The sequence below is a fragment of the Drosophila kikkawai genome, chromosome 3L, assembly GCF_030179895.1.
Source record: "Drosophila kikkawai strain 14028-0561.14 chromosome 3L, DkikHiC1v2, whole genome shotgun sequence".
In the NCBI taxonomy this organism is placed as follows: domain Eukaryota; kingdom Metazoa; phylum Arthropoda; class Insecta; order Diptera; family Drosophilidae; genus Drosophila; species Drosophila kikkawai.
The window spans coordinates 1,668,339-1,686,636 of NC_091730.1; the positions used below are offsets into that span (position 1 = coordinate 1,668,339).

At 37.7% G+C, this 18,298-nt stretch overlaps 1 protein-coding gene across 1 annotated transcript in view; it reads right to left on the bottom strand.

Annotated features, from left to right (window-relative positions):
- The window catches only part of sfl (N-deacetylase and N-sulfotransferase sfl), a 65,596-nt gene that overhangs the window by 39,053 nt on the left and 8,245 nt on the right, over positions 1–18,298 (bottom strand). Inside the window, exon 2 of the mRNA XM_017173315.3 lies at positions 15,365–15,408. The gene's annotated coding sequence lies outside the window, so the exon portion shown is untranslated. The remainder of the gene's footprint in view (positions 1–15,364; positions 15,409–18,298) is intronic.

Sequence of the window (18,298 nt, forward strand, 5' to 3'; positions counted from 1 at the left end):
CTTAGCCAAATTGTTGGTTGCACTTGCATCCATCCAGCGGGTATTCGAAGGGGATTTAGGTAAGAGGGTTCTTTGGGTGTGGTGTGGTATCACCGCCACAGAACGCCAGAAGAGCTGGAAATGGTTTCCTGGCTTTGCGGTGAAAATGGCATGTGGAGGAAGAGTTCTCCGGTTCAGTTTCGATTCAGTTTTCCCAACCCAAAGAATCCAAAAAGCACCAAAATCATTTGCAGACATTGACAATGGCCCTATATGTGTGTGTATATGTGTTGATTCAATGGATTTCAAAGAGGGGTAGAGGGGGGCTGGGTACCGGTCCCCGGGTAGCGCCCACGTGGGCGGCCATTAAAAGAAAACGAATTGCTGGCCCAATTTGTGCGCCGCTGGAGATTCGAGTCAACAAAGTCAAGCTCAATTCAGTGCCATTCCCGTTCTCTGTTTTCCTATCATCTGAAAAATTATGTGCATATTTTGTACACTTGGGGAAAAAGAGGATAAACAAATTAAAACCAAAATGAAATACTTTTTATGTAAATATATAATTTTAAAGGGAAAACGATACAAACTAGGTTTAATATGTTTATTTACAAGTTTTATATTAAAATTTAAAATTGAAAACATTCCTGAAGGGGGATTATAGAAATGAAATTATTCGTCGCTGAATTCGTACTTGGGAATTTTAAGGTAAATTTGCAGTAACACTTTAGACCTTTCATATCAAATTCTGTGCTTTTGATTGTTAAATTTCTATTATTCTACTTTTTCTTATTAAAGTTGATTTTAAATGAATTTAAATGTATAAAAATAATTTTTAAAATTCTTTAAATAACCCTTTTAATTTTTTAAATCAATCCCCTATTTTCTTCCAGTGACTATTCCCATTTACTTTTCATTTTCATAATTATTCACATTTTTATTGGTGGTGTGTGCAATCAATTGGAACGCGATAAGCGGCGGATGGAAGCAAATGAAGCTTTAGAAGTGATTTCAATGCCGTTCCCCGGCGTACAGAGAGCCAGAAAACCTTGAGATATGTCAACAGCACCCGAGGTAATTCAATTAATAGGCATGTGTTTTGGTTGCACCGGAAAAAAGCTCCTAAGAAAACGAAAAAAAACAACAAAACGAGCAATGACCACAGTAAATCTTAATAAGTTAATGGCTTGTGCTCAGCCATTAGGGATAATTGCAGTATCAATTATTTGGACACAGAAGAAATCAACTTGGGGTCTCCCTTTAATCAAGTCATTAAATTAGGGAAAATCGCTGGCTCATCACCATTTCCAGGCTTAATAGTTTGTTGGCTCTTAAAGCCCAACTGTCGGACAATGGCAGCTGTCCGGGGCTTGTCCTGGGCCTAAACAAACCCATGCAAATATATATAAGCCCAATTTCCACCATTATGGTAACACACACACACCCGTCTCCTCTCTCTCTCATCAATTTATTATGCTATTTGTGTGCGCTAAAATTAGTTAATGAACCCGGGCTCAATGTAATAATGGAAAGCCGTGCGCCATAAACTCGGGGAAACAGAAACTGAAATTGAGCAGGGCGTTGTGATTGAACGTCCCCTGAAAATAAGGGTTGGAGGGGGGGGAAATCCCCCAATACGCTGTGGCTGCTGCTTGTGTTGTTGCTTGTATAAATTAATTCCCCAGGTTAACTGCAGAGTAACGTTTTATAATTAAGCCAGCTGCATAATTATGAGGAGCAAACCAACACAAACAAGCCGCCGTGTGCATATTGCAGGCATGCAGGATGCCAGGCTGGGATGTGTGTGTGTGTGTGACCACGCATATATTTAAAATTATAAACACTCAGGGAAAAGAGTGTAGAATATGGTAAGAAAAAATTAGAGGAGGTTTTAATGAATTAATAATTAAAATTGTTGAGTTAAAATGGGAATTTTTAATATAATTTCTACGTTTTTCTACGATTTTTATTTTTTTGTAATTTTGGATGGAAAAAGGAAAATATCTTTTATAAAAATAAAAAAAAAAATATTTAAAATAAGTAAATGCTTAAAATCAGAGCATAAAATACTCTAAGATCGCATTGCAGGACTTAAATAAATTAAAAACCTCTTCAAAATGAGAAGAAAAGTATTTTCTAAAAATATATTTTGGACATAATCTAAATGGATAGCGGGTTTAATGACAATAGATCGTTAATAATACTATTTAAACACAATTAAAAATACATAAGTGACTTAAAACAGAGTATAAATATATTTAAAAATTACTCAAAATTATTTACTAGTTTAAAATCTTTTTAAAATGCGCGTAAAAGTATGCCAGAAAACACAAATTCCCCACTGAAACTGTTTCCCATAGTCAAAAACCCACTTCATAAAAATTCAAATAGATTCTTTTAATTATAAACCCACTTCACATCAATTCAATCGCCGATTAAGCAATTTCTCCATATGCATTATTGATTAAACATTCTATTTATTAGTGTATCAATATTAAATATATTTATAGAGACCCCAATATAGGAACTGGGTACCGAGGATACACGCAATTGGCGACATTTAAGCACGCAACGTTAACCCCAGGACGACCGGGACGCAACACACACTTATTATCATAATGAACAATAAGGACACAAGGGCGAGGGGAAGATAGAGATTGGGCCGTGTGTGGATATGTGGGGTGTAGCCAGGACACGGTTAAGTGGTTTGCCGCATAATCGACGGACAACGGGCCTCGTCCTGGAGGCGAAACGGATCGAGGCGACTGGCAGACCAAAGTGAAAGAGAGAGAGAAATGTTCATTAATATACAAAGGCTCGGGTCATCCGCAAACTGTCCGTCACACGACGGCCAATGGGGATACTCGCGGAGCTCCTCTGATGTCCTGTACTGTCTGGCCTGTCTGCCCCTCATCCCTGGACATTCTTTCTTCTTCTTTGTGATGGTGGTGGTGGCTGATGGTGGCCCATCAAAAAGCTTTATCACTCAGGCCCCACCCCGTGGCCCCAGACGAGCCGTGTTATTGCCACGCGGCCTTTTTGGCCCTGCCCCATGTAAAAGCAATAAATAATGGGCCAGTTTACGAGGTATGTCGCGTCATAAAAATATTTTATCCATTAGACTTTGTCTCTCATCGCAGCAAAGTTGCTGTTTGTTTTTTGTTTTTGTTGCCTCAGTTTGCTTAATGGCCATTAATAATTGTTGAATTAATGCCAACTGAGGAATTTGGATCACAGTTCACTTGAGCAGTCATTGGTGTGTGTGTGTATACATATATCAATGTGCATTTAAGAGGTGATCTGGCATCGATATTCAACAAATGTGAGTTTTTAATAATCGATTATTAAGTTGGGAGATTTGTAAATATTAATATTTAATTTATTTTAAATAACAAGCTCGATTCAAAGATGAATATAAGCTGTTTTTAGACCTAGAGCTAAAAACAATAATAAGTTATTAGGAGTAAAGCAAAATTTATCGATAAAAACGATAGTTTTAAAGATTTTTGTTATTTTGTTGATAAACCTAAGTCACTTGATCTATATTAGAATTACTCAGCCCCCAAATCAATCGAAATTATTGATATTTTATCTTCAAGCTACGAATTCCTAACTCTGCTTTACAGTATCGATAATTTGTTCATCTCTAGACAAGGCCATGTGGCGTATACTTGATGCTAATTGAGTGTTCATCTGCAGAATGGCAAACTAAAATGCATTGAACTAGTTTTTCGGTGAATAGTTCTTTAACCAAGCCTGGTATTTATCTTTTACAGTTTTCTGCTTCTACTTTAGAATCAATGTTTATTGATGTGCAATTTATCTCTCTCTTCCAATACAAACAACTCTTTGGGGAATATAAATAAGCTCACTGGCAATATTTGTCCTAGTTTCGCCTGGGCATTTGCCTGCGAATCAAAAATCAACTAAAGTATACAGAGCTAGGAAAAATTGCATCAAATCAATATTATTCATAGATACGCCCCCCCTCTTCCGTGCACATCATCATCGTCTAGAATTTCGGCATTCGTGAGGGAGAGGGAGTTGCTGCTGTCTGTAATTTTTCATTTCTGTCATGACACCAACAACAACAACAACAACCGACAGCAAAATAGCAAACCAGGGCGAGTGCAGTTCAATGACATAATTTGTCGCAGCGCATCAATAGAGTGGACAGGGACTGGCACTGAGGCACCGAAATGAGAATGGAAATGGAGGTTTGGCCTGGGTTGGGCATTGGGGCAGCAGTGGATCTCAAAACAATGGGGCACCGGAGCAACGTCAACATTGTCCAAACGTCAACGATGTTGTCGTCATGGCAGAGTCATCATCGTCATAATCATAATCATCACCGTCGTCGTCGTCGTCGTCATTGTTTTGCCTGAACTTTATTGTTTTGATTTATGCGCCAGCACAACGAGAGCAGGCAAAGGGGAGTCTTAACTATACACTGAGGGGAAAAATGTAGAGATAAGAGAGTAGTATTTAAAATCTTAAGAACTAAGAAAGTATAAGAAATGAACCAAGTACCAAGAAAACTTTATGAGAATTGCAGATAACAGCGCAACAATTTTAAAAATGCAGCAGAGACTTTACAGTCGTTTCTTTTGATATTTTTATATTAAACAAGGATTAAGAGAGAGACTACCATGCATACTTAATGAAAGACAGACTTAATAATTGCTTAAAAATTAACATTCTCAACATTCCCCTCTAATTACTACTTAATATAAACTCGCCGGACATCATTATCACGTGTTAAATGCAAAATTCCCTTATCGATTTTCTTTTTCTGCGGTGTCGCGAGGTCAGAGTGAAAGGGAGCAGCACGGTGCATGCCAAGCGAAAACTTTGTGGGTTTCAAACTGTCGTTGGTCCACGTAGAGAGCCCCGCCCCCACTACTACTACTACTCCTCCCTCCGCCTCGTTCATTTCGCCTGCACTGGACACGTCGCGTTGTTTATTCCGCCAACGTCAAACAATCGCGGACCCAGTCGTGGCTTCAACAACGTTGTTGTTTTTTGTTATTCTGGCCACAGGCAAAAGGGGGGGCTTGGTTTTGTGCTGGTGCAAATGAAAATGATGTTGTATACTGCCACCATGCCAGTGGCATCCATCCAAGCATCAGCAGAGCCATCACCATCATTCCAGGGCCCGTTGCCCGATTATGTTAATGTGCTCAGAGATTTCTGCCATTATGATGTTGTTCGCTAGACGACCACTCTGCATATTTGACGGGGACCGCAGCTAGCAGAAATCTGGGGAACCTGGAAGCTCCCGCATGAGGAACCCCAAGGGGCAAGCGTCACCAGTGCAACATTTTCCTCAGTTCAGTCTTTGCCACTAGCACCAAACAATTTCAAGTCCTTTTTTTGTTATTTTAGCCAAAAGGCTGGGAGAAAGTAGGATGAATGGGGAATATGCCAGGCAAAAGTACTCGGGCAAATATTTGAGAAGCGCCGAGGAAGGCTCGCAATGAATGGATTTAGGATTAAAGCTTTGGCAACAAAGAAAACAGTTTTCATAAGAAATCTTTTATTAAATAAATTTAAAATATCATTGTGTAATTTTTATACCTAAAAGATTAAATTCTTGATTTAATTTCAGAGCACACGTCTATTTGCGAATTAAAAAGACAGAATGACAGCAGATTTAATAAACAAAAAATAAAGAAAAACACAAAAAGGTTTAAGAAATAATATATAATAAATACATAAGACTTAAAATTAATCAAATAAAATATAAAAAATATGAAATAATATACTATAAACACATAAAACTTAAAATGTATCAAATAAAATATAAAAATAAACCCCACCATTATTAAAGAAACATTTACTATTCTTTTCAGCCTTTCCCCCTAAGCTTTAATTAAGATTCCCACCATAAATATACACAAAATCAAATATTAATGGAAATTTGTTTGCAATTTTTCTGCACTTTTATCTCTGCAAATAAATTAAACTGCATTATATTTGATTTAGTACATCTTTGTATCGTTTTTATGGCTTCATTAAAGAGTAAAACAATCATTTTTGCAAAATTGAAAAATTCCAAAAAATAGCAAAAATAATAAACACTAAAAGTTGGCTTTGGCAAAGCAGTTTGCATACGCTGCAGCGATAATAAATAATTTTCATCTAATGCCTGAAATCGGTCCCCCATAATTAAGCAGACTGCAAAATAGCAAAAATAACAAACAAAATTGTGGCTACACCAGCTGCATTATATGTTTGTATATCTGTTTATATATATATAGCAATTCATAACAGCCTCGCTGGGTCCCTCCCACTTGGGAGCCTCCCTCTCGGTTTTTCCCTCAAGTGGAAGCGAATGCAATATTGAAACGCATTTTTCTCCACTTCTCCACGCTTTTTGTCATCAAAATCGTGAAAAATTGTTGCAAACTTTGACAGGGCAAAAATTATGATAGCTGTTGCTTTTTTTGCTGGAGGGAAAAGCGCCCGTCCGCCCGCCTGGTAATAATTTTATGTCATAAATAAATCGCTGAAAGTTTGTTGCTTGGTTGGAGGGAAAAAAAATAACCCCATTTGTTATTGAATTTAAGCTTTGGACTGTGAAATGTTTGGGAAGTGATAAGCAGAATAGCAAAGGGCCAGGGGTCATGACATTTTTCCCAGTAAAATATGTGTTCAGGAATTTCAAAAAAATCCCCCTACGCTGCAGTTTTTGTATTTAAACAATAACAATGCGATTTCAACAAATTAACGAATCGTTTAAATCGTACAAAGTATAAATGACAAGCAGGCGCACATTTTTGATGTGAAAAAATTTCAATAAACACAAGAAAGTCTTCATGAGACACACACTTTTGTTGCTTTTATTTTCTTTGAGCATTTTTACGAGCTGTCGAATGAGCTGACAACACTCAGGTTGGAAGCTGAAAAAAAAAAACTGAAAAAAAAACAAGAAAATTATAGCTGCAGCTGACAGATTTTTATGACTTAATAAAGCGGAAGCTGCGAGACTGAGAACGAGAAGTTCAAGTTTGCGGAGGAGTAAATGTGGGTTATATATATATAAATACACAAAGTTGGGTAGATAAGACCCAGTAACTTACTACCCAGACAGTTTAGACACCTAGCAGCAGTAGCATCGGCAAACAAACTTTAAATTTCAGAGTGTTATTTGCAAAAAATAAACGTAAAATAGGAGCACAACAACTTTTACCACTCGGAAAAGTTAATCGAAGCCGGTAGAACTTCCAACAAATTGACCGGAAAATGTTTGCGAATTGCCAACGGAACTGAGTCGTCGTCCCCGAAGTCGGTTGAGATTTCGGGGGCCAGTAAACTGACTTGGCCCAAAGGCTATCGATTCCCAAAACTTGCACACACACACACACATGCACACTCGAAGGATACCAAATTAAACAGGCGGTCAAAGTTAAGCACACACACATACAAGGAACAATTTTAATTTTATAACAAAAGTTTTTATTTCCACACTGACAGATATTGATAGAAAAAGGACAAACAAAGAGGGAAAGAGTGTGATTTAGACTAAAGGATACCGGGTATGTAGTGAGTAAAAAGCATGGCATACTTTTGGACAGTCATTTAAGAGGTTTAAAAAGAATCTTTTTAAGAAATATATGGATTTACCTATAATTATTATTGCATTCCTATGAGAAAATATTTTAAAATTTTTTTAAAAACTTAAACAGCAATTCCTTTAAAGGTTTAAAAATAATCTTCTTAAAAATATAAGAATTTTGCAATTATTTTTATTTTAAAACATGTTTAAAACTCAAATAGATCTATTTTCCCCAACAAATATACCCTTCTAAATAAAGTTGTGCCAGGTATAAATATATATTAATTTTCTATCGAGTGCTGAAAGTTTTTGGTAGACTCCAAACTTTTAAGGGGAAAATAAAACGGAAGGCAGCGAGCAGATTTTCTAATGAAATTTATGAAATTGTATTTCTGCCAGCCAGAGAATGAATGAAAATCCCTGGCGAAAGTTGTTTACGCCAATTTGGGTCAATGAAAGTTGGTTGCGCTACGAAATCAATTGCATTTTGATAAAGTTCTACTGCTGCCAGCGAAAAACTCTGCCCTTTCAGCTGCAAGTGTCACTTTTCAGTTTGACACTTTTTTTTTGTGTTTGCCGAAACTCAAACCTAAAACCCAACCCTGCATCCAAAGTACCAATAAAATTTTCTATAAATGGAAACAAAGTCAAGTCGGTTGACATTCCCGGCTGCCAGAGAGTAAAATCCCGAGTAACAAAAGATTTTCCAGGGGGCCACTTTTCGGCAATTTGGTTGTTTGTGTTCGACATGGCCAAAATAAATAAAAGAGTGAGTATAAAAATAGTAGAACAAGCTGAATATGCTAACCACAACAGACGGCCGCCAACTATTTTAGGATGCCAAAAAAGCCACCAAAAACTACAGAAACAACGAGAACAACACAACTTGCATGTTGATATCGCGCCGCCTGTGAAAACAATGCCAAAGGCCATGTGTAAATATGCTATGCAAAGTTTTTTCTTCGCTTTTCCTCCCGCTTTTCCCGTCCTGCTGCTGCTGCTGTTGCTGCTGCTGCGGGTTAGACGTCAGCTTTTCGCATAAATGTCGATGCACAGTGGAGCAATGTAATTGCAGGAAAATGCCAGCAAAATTAAGTTCTTCGAGTGGAAAAGTTTTCTTCAGGAATAAAATTTAAATATGACTTTTGTGTGGTGGTGGTTGGTACAGGCAAAAGGGAATGTTTTGTTGCTTTTATTACTATTTTATTGACTGATATTTATGGTAAAAGTCTTTGATTGCTTTAATTGTGCTTTTCCGATAGGGTCTTAAGGATGCAGAGTTGAGTTTAAATATTTACAGCTCCAAGAATGTTTCAATTTTATACAAACTTTCTAAAATTCTTTTGTAATACCAATGTACTTTCTATTGTTGCCACAAAATTCCATTGTACTTTTCATAATTTAACATTTAATACTCTTTAAACTTGAATAACAAAATATCTTTCCTATTTTTTTTTTTTTTGGTATTCAGACCGCCTTAATTTCTTGGCCTTTGTGGCAGTCATATTTCCATTTAGAATTTTTGTTTTCTAATTCAGGCAGCCCACCAGGCAAGTCAGTTTCCCATTTTTATTTTGCATTTTCCTGTGGCTGCTGCTGCTGCTGTCGTCGCTGCCTAGGCACATTTAGCAATGTTAGGCAGTCAACCAAAAACAGATTTTTTTTGTGACAACGAACGCCACAGGCCACAACACGACTGGAAACAACGTTAAAAATACAAAAACTAAAAAAAAAGAACGAAAGAAATCAACTTGCAACATGCAACAAAAGCCGCGTTGCGTTGTTGTCGTCGTCGTTTGGGGCCATGTCAGTGACCGAGAAATTCCTGGCATGAAAGTTGCAAAAATCCAAAGCAACGCAGAGCCTGCCTGCTCTTTTTCTAGGATATATGGAAAAATCAGGCAAAAAGGCAACGGCGGCGACGACAACAACGGCGAACGGTGGTTTTTATTGCCAGTGGCAGGATAATAGCAAGCAACAGCAACAATGGCCCTGGGTAGGCATCGCAGCTGCATCGCATCCTTGTTGTCATTTCTAACGTGGCTCTCATTGGTGTCCTTAAAGTCCCCGTTGACTCCTACCCACGGCTAGTGTCGCTGCCACTAGCAGAGTTCCACCTACATAGCATAGCAGCCGCTGCCTCAGCAACCCAAAGTGAACTTCATTTTGTTGTTGTCAACACACTGCCTCTCCTGGGAGTTGAATACACTTAGAAAAAAATACTGGAGAAATTGGTGATTGGATATTTTGATAAGGATTTTTATGGTTCTATACAGATTAAACTGTTTCTAAAATAAATAAGTAAGAAACTTCCCTTTAAACCTTGAATTTACCTTGAAAAACTCATAAAATAATATCAAAACTAATTCCCAATAAATCTTATAATTTCTATCAGTGCATTTTCACCGACTTGATTGTTGTTGCCTGGCGCTGCTTTGTTTCATTTGAGCTTTGTTCCGCCAGCAATTTTTTTATGCCATTGCTTGGGTCGACATTTTTGCCGCTTCTTTTTTTGTTTTCTTGTTGTTTTTTTTCTACTTTTTTGGGCTCCTCCTTCTTCATTTTGTGATTTGCCAAATTGAATTTCCAACTCAATTTGTCGACCTCGAACTCGAATCCTACTCCTCAAGCCACCAGAGTGCCTAATTAGTGCCGGCGCTGAAAACTGTGCTAGAAAATAACACAAAAACCCTGAAAGCATTCAGCCAGCAGCTCAGCACAATTGCAATTACTCTGCGGAGCAATATTGATGAGGATATTCGAGAGGGATTCCTGCTAGCAAGCAAGCATATTTCGTAAACAGAAACTACTGGCCAGCCCGAGAGCCGAATGCATAAAATGAATATCAATTAGGGAAAATTATAGACAGCATCCACAGCGCCGGCCAGCTTCGATTTCAAAGATAGAAACCAGGATGATGTGTGTACTCTTCTATTCTGAGTGCTATTTTGTTGACTGAATGAGAGTCTGTTTGCCTGGGCATTGGAATTTGAACAAGTATAGCAAACTACACAGGGAGAAATTATTATTTGGGTGTCGAAAAATGATAGGTATTTTATAAGAAATAAATTTAATAAGGGTTGTGTCAAGCGAAATAAAGAAAATAGTATATAAATTACAGAAATTTAATTATTGAAAAAATCATAATTAATGTAGAAGGATATAATAATAAATAATAGTAAATTTCAGAAGAAAGCCAGCGTATTTTTCATCAATATCCTATGCTATTAATAATATTAAATATTTAATTTAATTAATTTAAATAATATTAAAATATTTTCCCAGCAGATGCCTTTCTATATGGTCTCAACAAAAGTGTAATTCCAATTTTCCCTAAGAAAATTCTTTATAAATTTGATTAAACCTTTTTCTTTCAGTGCCCATTCACTCCAATTTCCTTAGAAGCTTATAAAGAAATTCTCCCTCTATGCTTCTATGCCTCTAATGTTACCATTTTCACATATTTGGCACCCAGAAAATGGGTATGAGGTGGCGATTTCTCATTTTCATTTGGTTTTTGCCCACTTTTCCTATGCTCTTTTATTATCTGCTGATTTCTATTTGTATCTGTATTTGGATTTGAATCTGAATCCAGTCAGTGTGTGTGAGGACGGGCTTCTTTCATGCTCCGATAAATAAAATGAATTGAAAAGGCAAAAACCAACACACAAACACCAAAGAAAAAAAGGAAACTCTGCTCGGGGATAACAGATTAGTTGGAGCAGCGCCCTGCTGTCTTCCCATGGAAATCAAAACATTTTGTTAAAAGGAAACACACACCACACAGACACACACACACACATAGGAGCCTGCCTATTCACACAGATACGAATGCGCGTTTATCTGCGGAAACGGAGATACGCTCTACGTGCCGAGGACCCAAGCTCTAAAACTGCCAACTCCTACGCTTCAATGGAAACTGTCTATCTCGGCAAGAGTCCTAACGCATTTTGTTGCCAACTTATGTGTAATAAAATGTAATAAAATAAAACTCTCATATTAGAGATGTTGTGCCATTTTTTTGCTGTCTCTGTCGTTGTCGTTGCCCCCATAAAAAGCTCACCAAATGTCGGCTAGTTTGGTGGTTCTTTGCTCTATTTTTTGAGCTGTCTGCGGTTGGTATTAGCCTTATTATACACTTGGAATAAAAATCTATAGGATATCTGGGAAATATTCTTAAAAAAGTGGGAAGGGAAGGGACTAACTAATGTTATTTTTGATAAAGAAGATTGTTTTGGTAAAGGTAGATCTATCATCATATTTAGTCATCTTTATCTTCATCTTTATTTAAATATTAAGTCAAAAATAAGTTTCTCCTTCTTTCTCTCAGTGCCCCCTACACCAAGTTCTTTGTAATGGTAATGGTAATCATCATAACAATCAGATTGAAGTGCCCACAATGACACATAACAGGGCTTATTAGGATTCAGCCTCGCTCGCGGGTAGTTAGTGTCGCTGGCGATTAATATCAAGTGGTTTTAGTGCAGATTTCCGCACTTGATTGATGACTCCACTTCCCGAACTCCATGCCACCGCAAATCTCGTTCATTATTCCATTTCCAAATTAAACTCGTATCAAAAAGCATTTAAATGACAGTTAAAATATATATAAATCAAGTGGCGGCAAATGCAATCTGTCAGTTATAGCTGCTATTTCCCATAAATGCTAACTGGCAGATGAAAAAAAAAAAGTTGTTGGAAAACTTTTTATGGGACATTTCATCTCATTAGGCAGCTGGTGTTGCCGCCAAAAGGCAAACCGAGCGAGGCGAAACCATTAATTACATTTGGCTGCCAGCGACAAATTGAATTAACTTGTGTCAAAGTGCAGCGTATTGATTTTCTAATTGGGCCCAGGACCCGCCATCACAACCACAAAGGCACAAAGTGGGACGGCCATTAAAAACTCATTTTGCAATGCGGAGCGGAAAATTAATAATGTTTTTGTTGTAAAATGAATTTTCTTTGCTCACAAACAAACACAGCAGCTCAAGGCCCCGAGTGAGCTGCTGCTGCTGCTGCTTGCTGACCATTAACTTAATGAGGGTCATTGAGGGCCGGCATGTTGGCTCTTCACACCTTGGCAACAGATGATGACCACAAAGGACGACCACGACTATGGCAAGGCGTCCCGGATGAAGATGTTGTTTTTGTTTATACACTCACGCCGCCTCCTTGAACTACCGCCCCCAGGATATGCCAGAGCAACGGAAGGCAGCGGGATCCAAAAGACTTTTTAATGTGCCAACTTCCGTTGGCAGCAAAAAGTGGGAGGGAAAAAGGAAGACTCCGACGTCGACGACGTCGACTTCTGCGGCGGAAACGGAAGCCAAACAAATATGGCCGACGCACGCTCCGGCGGATAAAAAAGAAGCAACAATAAAACTTTTTTAATGCATTTTTAGATGCCTCACTGGAGGGATGAAGGCACAGTGGTTTAAACATGATTTATGATATGTGTCAAGTATATTTAATGAATATTTATGGGTTAAATAAATGCAGCAAGTCACTTACATTAAATGGTTATGATGGTGTTTACATATTTAAATTATATTAATGATGGAAAATTTAAACAGAAAAGGAATTTAAAGAGAAAAATAAAACGCTCTCTTGGCATTTAGTTTAAAAGAATCTGTCTCGTTTGCTAATAAATGAAGCTTATAAGCTGTTTTTCAGATGCTTGTACATTGCAGGAAAAGCAAGCCGTCTAATGAGAGCTAAAAGGATTTAAATATAGTTGTTTCTATATAGTAATAGTAACTTCTCACATATTCACTCTTAAGCAAAGCTTACTTAAATTCAAATAAAATCCCAGCTTCATTAAAATACCCATTTCCCCCTACTATAATATTCATAATCCCATTTCCCATAACCTCGTTTCAGTGTAAACACAAGCTTAATGAAAATAAATGTATACATCAGCCGAATTCCATTAGCTAGCTTATCCCTTAATATTGCCGCATTAATTATAAGTTTACGCTAATTAAATTTTCACAACTTTGTGCGCCACACCTCACCACTGTGCAGACATGGTGGATTATTTCGGTGTTTTTCCAGCCTAAAGTCCCCCTGTCCTTTCGGGGGGTCAAATCATCCCCCCGGCGGGTGTCTTTGCAAATTTTTGATTTGCCACTGAAATATTTGGGCCACATTTTATTTTCGTTTTTGTATTTTCTTCGTATATATAATTTACGCCAATTTATTTTTGTCGTTTTTAATGTTTTTCTCGTTTTTCATTTGAAGCCTGCGGTTAGCAGGGGATAGTATAAAAAACAGGAAGTTTTTCCTCTGACGTTGATGCTGCTGATGATGATGACCCAAAGCGTAGAAAACAAAAACACAAAATAAAAATAAAAATACAAATAAAACAAAGCAAAGCCAGAACGAACCGAAACGCTGATACAGGATGATGATGGCCCTGGCGAGTTGGCCAAATGACAGAGAATAGTAAACAGGACATAACGACAATTTAAATGACATTTTTAGTTGGCATTTATGGTTGAGCAGCAGAGGATAATAATGGCTTCTCTACGTTCCAATTCAACTCTATCTCTCCCTTTTTTGTGCCTCCCCTGTGGTTTTGCCCGGTGTATGTGTGTGTGGATAGTGACATGCGATATTTGATCAATAAACTTGCCAGGACAGCACAGGATACGCTGTGATGTGTGTATCCTGTTTTTGCCAGTTCCTGCAGCAGGTCCTCAGCTGAATTTCACTCCCTCCTGCCAGAGAGCTTGGCTTATTTTTCCTTTTGACTCGAGCCGCATTCATTATGAAAAGCAAACAAGGTAGACGCCACTAGACGCCACATCAATCTGGCTTTTTTTCTGTACACATAAAATAAAATGTAGCACTAAGAATATCACAGTCTTAACTTGACTAACACTAAATAGTTTTATAACATTTTAAATATAAGATTTTTATGACTATTTAGTTGAATATTCAGATCATTTGGTGGAGAAATTTATGAAATATAATAATTTTAAGTTATGAAACTTCTTAAAAAAATTATAAAAAAAAACACGAATAATATTTCTTTAAATATTTATATTTCTAAATAATTCAAGGTAATTAATAATCCCTAAATTAACCTAGTTTTCCACCAGTGCATCCTCCATCTAAAGCGTTTTCGCACGTTTTCCTTGCCAGCAGATCAAAGGACCTTCTCCTCGTCGCCGCCGTCGTCGTCTCATGGCACTCGAGGCGTTTCGCTCTGGCAAAACAAAAACCCTCGGGCCTGTCTCAAGCGTTATTTATTGTTAACGAAATAGCCGACGCCTACCTCCTCACACACACCCACCAGTCGCCATTCATCCTTCCTCTTTCTCTTCTCTCTCTGCCCTCTCTTGTGGATGAAAAACCCTTGGAAGCAACCCCCAATTCACTTGCCAACGCCTTGAGGGCAGAGGTTAAAGTTAAAGGGTCTTGGATCCGCCTTGGATCTCGGGGTTGCCAGACCTGGCAAAAGGGGCCGAGACATTATCATTATTCCGAGCTGTCTGGCAATTAATCAAATGCTAAATGCCAACAAAAAACGCATTTTACGGCTTACAAGGCTGTCGACTTTCAGGGGTTAACGCAAATTACAGTGAAAGGTTTCCTTAAGACAGACGTACAAAGGAAAAGAGAACAAGAACATAAAAAAAAGAGAATATAGGAAAACAAATTAGCATAAGACATGCAACAAGTTAAGCCTGCTTAAAAGGAAATTTATATAGGTTTTTATCTAGGGAAATCTAAGGTTTTTCTTGAGGTAAGAACAGGTTCTAAAGCTCTTGTTTTGGGTTTAGTTTTTGGTCTTAGAAGGTTATATTCATTTATTTTACTCACGTCATAAGGCCATCAATTTCCTCTTTAGTTGTATTGTTGGAAAACTGAAATTATATAAAAGAGATATTTAATTAAATTCTTATCATTCTTTAGAATTTTCTTCAATATAATTATTTTATTATATTTTCCCACAACATTTACATCCTGTAATTAAGCTAACCACCTTAGCTAACTTCCACTGTAACTTCTCCAATCTTGACTGTCCCTCCTGGTTGTGTCGTTATTGTTTCAATTGTTTTTGGCCAGCCTGTCCTGATGACAACAAAACTAAATTAACACACACACATAGGACAAAGGACAATGAACACTGGACACAGGACACTGGTCATAGAATCACTACACTGTCCTGCTCAACTTTGCCCCCCCTCCGATCTGCCATCAGTTTCGCACTCTCGTGTTGGTTCTCTTGAACACACAAAGCCAATTGACAGTATGGATGCTCTGGGGGGAGATTCGGATTCGATGCGACTTTTCCGGGGGGCAGCAGCAGGGGAGAGCCAATTGAAAGCAGCACACAAGGATTACAATCTATCAGCTCAGTCCCTCCTTCCCTACCACTCTCCTCCCTCCCTCCGGCCATCTCCGTTTCCCTTTCTCCACTGCCTGCGAAATTTGGGAACTTGTCAAGGATTCAAAGTTCGAACGCTTTTGGACCATGGTCCGTATTGGTCACTCCACTCGCTCTCGTTCCTTGTTCAACGGCAGCTCAGCTCTTGTCGCATTGCAGTTTTGCCGGGGTTCAAGCGCTTTGTGTGTGTTAAAACGCTTTTTATTGTTGTAAATTTTCGGGTGCAAGGTTTGTTTTGCCGCGCTACTTTTTTTTCTACAGTAAAATAGGCCTACATAAGAACTTTATAGAAAAAATTAACAAAGGTTAATTATTGAAAAATAAAATAAAAATAAAACAAATTAACACAGGTTTATTGAAAAATAATTGCGTTTTTTGGTCCTTCGAGCCGGGTGTCAGAATTTGGTCCTTTGAATGTCCTAATTAAATATTTAAGTAATTTAAAAAAAAATTATGATTTTCAATATAAATAAAGTAATAATTAGTTATTACACCATAATATAAAAAATGTATATGACTTCTGTTAACATTTTTACTATCTAATAAAACCTTTATAATTTACAACACAGGTTCAGCATGTATTTTTTGAGTTATAAATTATAAAAACCAACGTTTTCAGCTAAAAGAGTGAATTATGTCATAAACCTTAAAAAAAATAATAGAAATAAAATTTTTATGGCACAGTTTATGGCTGCCCAAAACTGGCGTTATAAAAAATAATAATTCGTAGTTCGTTCGTTCACGGCTTTAATTTTAAGTGTGATTTTAGCATCATTTTAATGAATAATAAGAAAGAAATAATAAGAAAGAAAATTATATAAATTAAAAAGAATATATAACAAAAATATATACAAAAAAATTCATAAAGACTTTAAACTTTTGACCCAAGTTTGAATGACCGAAGTTCGACTGTAGTTGCTTTTGGCTTTTCAATGATTGCCATAGGTTTTTGCTTCAACCATTTGCATGTGCCAACTGTGCTGTGCATGGTGTGTGTTGTGTTTGAGTGTGTGTGCGTGTGTATCTATGTCTGTATCCTATATCTGCCTGTATATCTGTGTCTGGCAGGCAACTCCATTACACTTAAAACGAGTCAATGCGTTTTAAAAAGGAACGAACCAATTGAACCAGCAGCCATATATGGGAAAGGGTCAACAAGGATCTATGTGGGGGAAACGTGTGTGGCTGTGATTGTGTGTTGAGGGGAAAGTAGAGGAGGAGGAGGAGAGTGCACCTTGGGGAATTTGTAATTGAGGCACGTGTATGGCTAAATGATTGTGATCTTTTGGGCATTTCAAATATGCAATTAACAAACAGTAATGAGTCCACAAAGGAGGCTGCAAATGAAGAGATGGATAAAGGGGGGAAAAGGGAAGAGCTATGCCACAAAATAGGACAAAACAAAGGAGGTCTAAGTGAATTGCATTAATTTGGGAAATTTGTGGGGAAGTCAATTTGTGGAAAATAAAAGGAATTTTATAGTAGTTAGAGATAAATAATAGATGAACCTAGGAATTTAATTAAATTGAGAGTTGAGAATAGTTTTCCAATGAGATATGTTGATTGATAGTAGTAATTCTCCTAATTAAATAGGAATTATAGGTTAAAGAATTGTAATATTTTGAAGATCCTATATTTTTCCAGTTTAAAATTCTAAAAGCATTCCACAAACTTCTTAAAATTCCAACATTTCACCATTTAACCTAATCACATTTACCATTCAACTTTAATCGAACTAAGGCTAAATCCACTTTTCAACTGCCAAAAATGCAATGGATAAATCTGTCCCGACAATTCCGCCAGATAAACTAATATCTCTTTCTGTCCATATCCGGCACGAGCTTTCCAGTCCATTGATGACCGACCAAACCGGCGCACCATTTTACAAATTGACTTTATGCCATCCATTTCGATTGCCATACCCAGCCGCCCTATGCCCACCACCCAACTCCCCCCCAACTCTCGAAACTCCCTACAAAAACCCCTAATCCATGGTCCCCTTTTATATACCGCCCCCATTTCCACACCAACCCATCAATTCACACAAAAACGGCAGCTTAGAGCAAAGTTTTAGCAACTAAAAACGGCGTCACATAAATGAACAGAGAAAGAGGGAGATGATGGGGGGCCCTGTGTAGACACAAAGGCGGGGGGGAGAGATTGGAGACTCTCTATATAGAGGATATAGAAGAGGGGGTTACGGACGTGGACATGTCACGCACACTTTATCCTTTATCCTGCCAGCGTCGTCGTGGCTTTTCGAAAAACGTTTCATTTTCCGTTCTGTCAAAGGCATACAAAACAAAAAACTTTACCAACTGGACGGTGGGAAGGGATGTCGACAACAGCTAAATGCGCGAAAATTT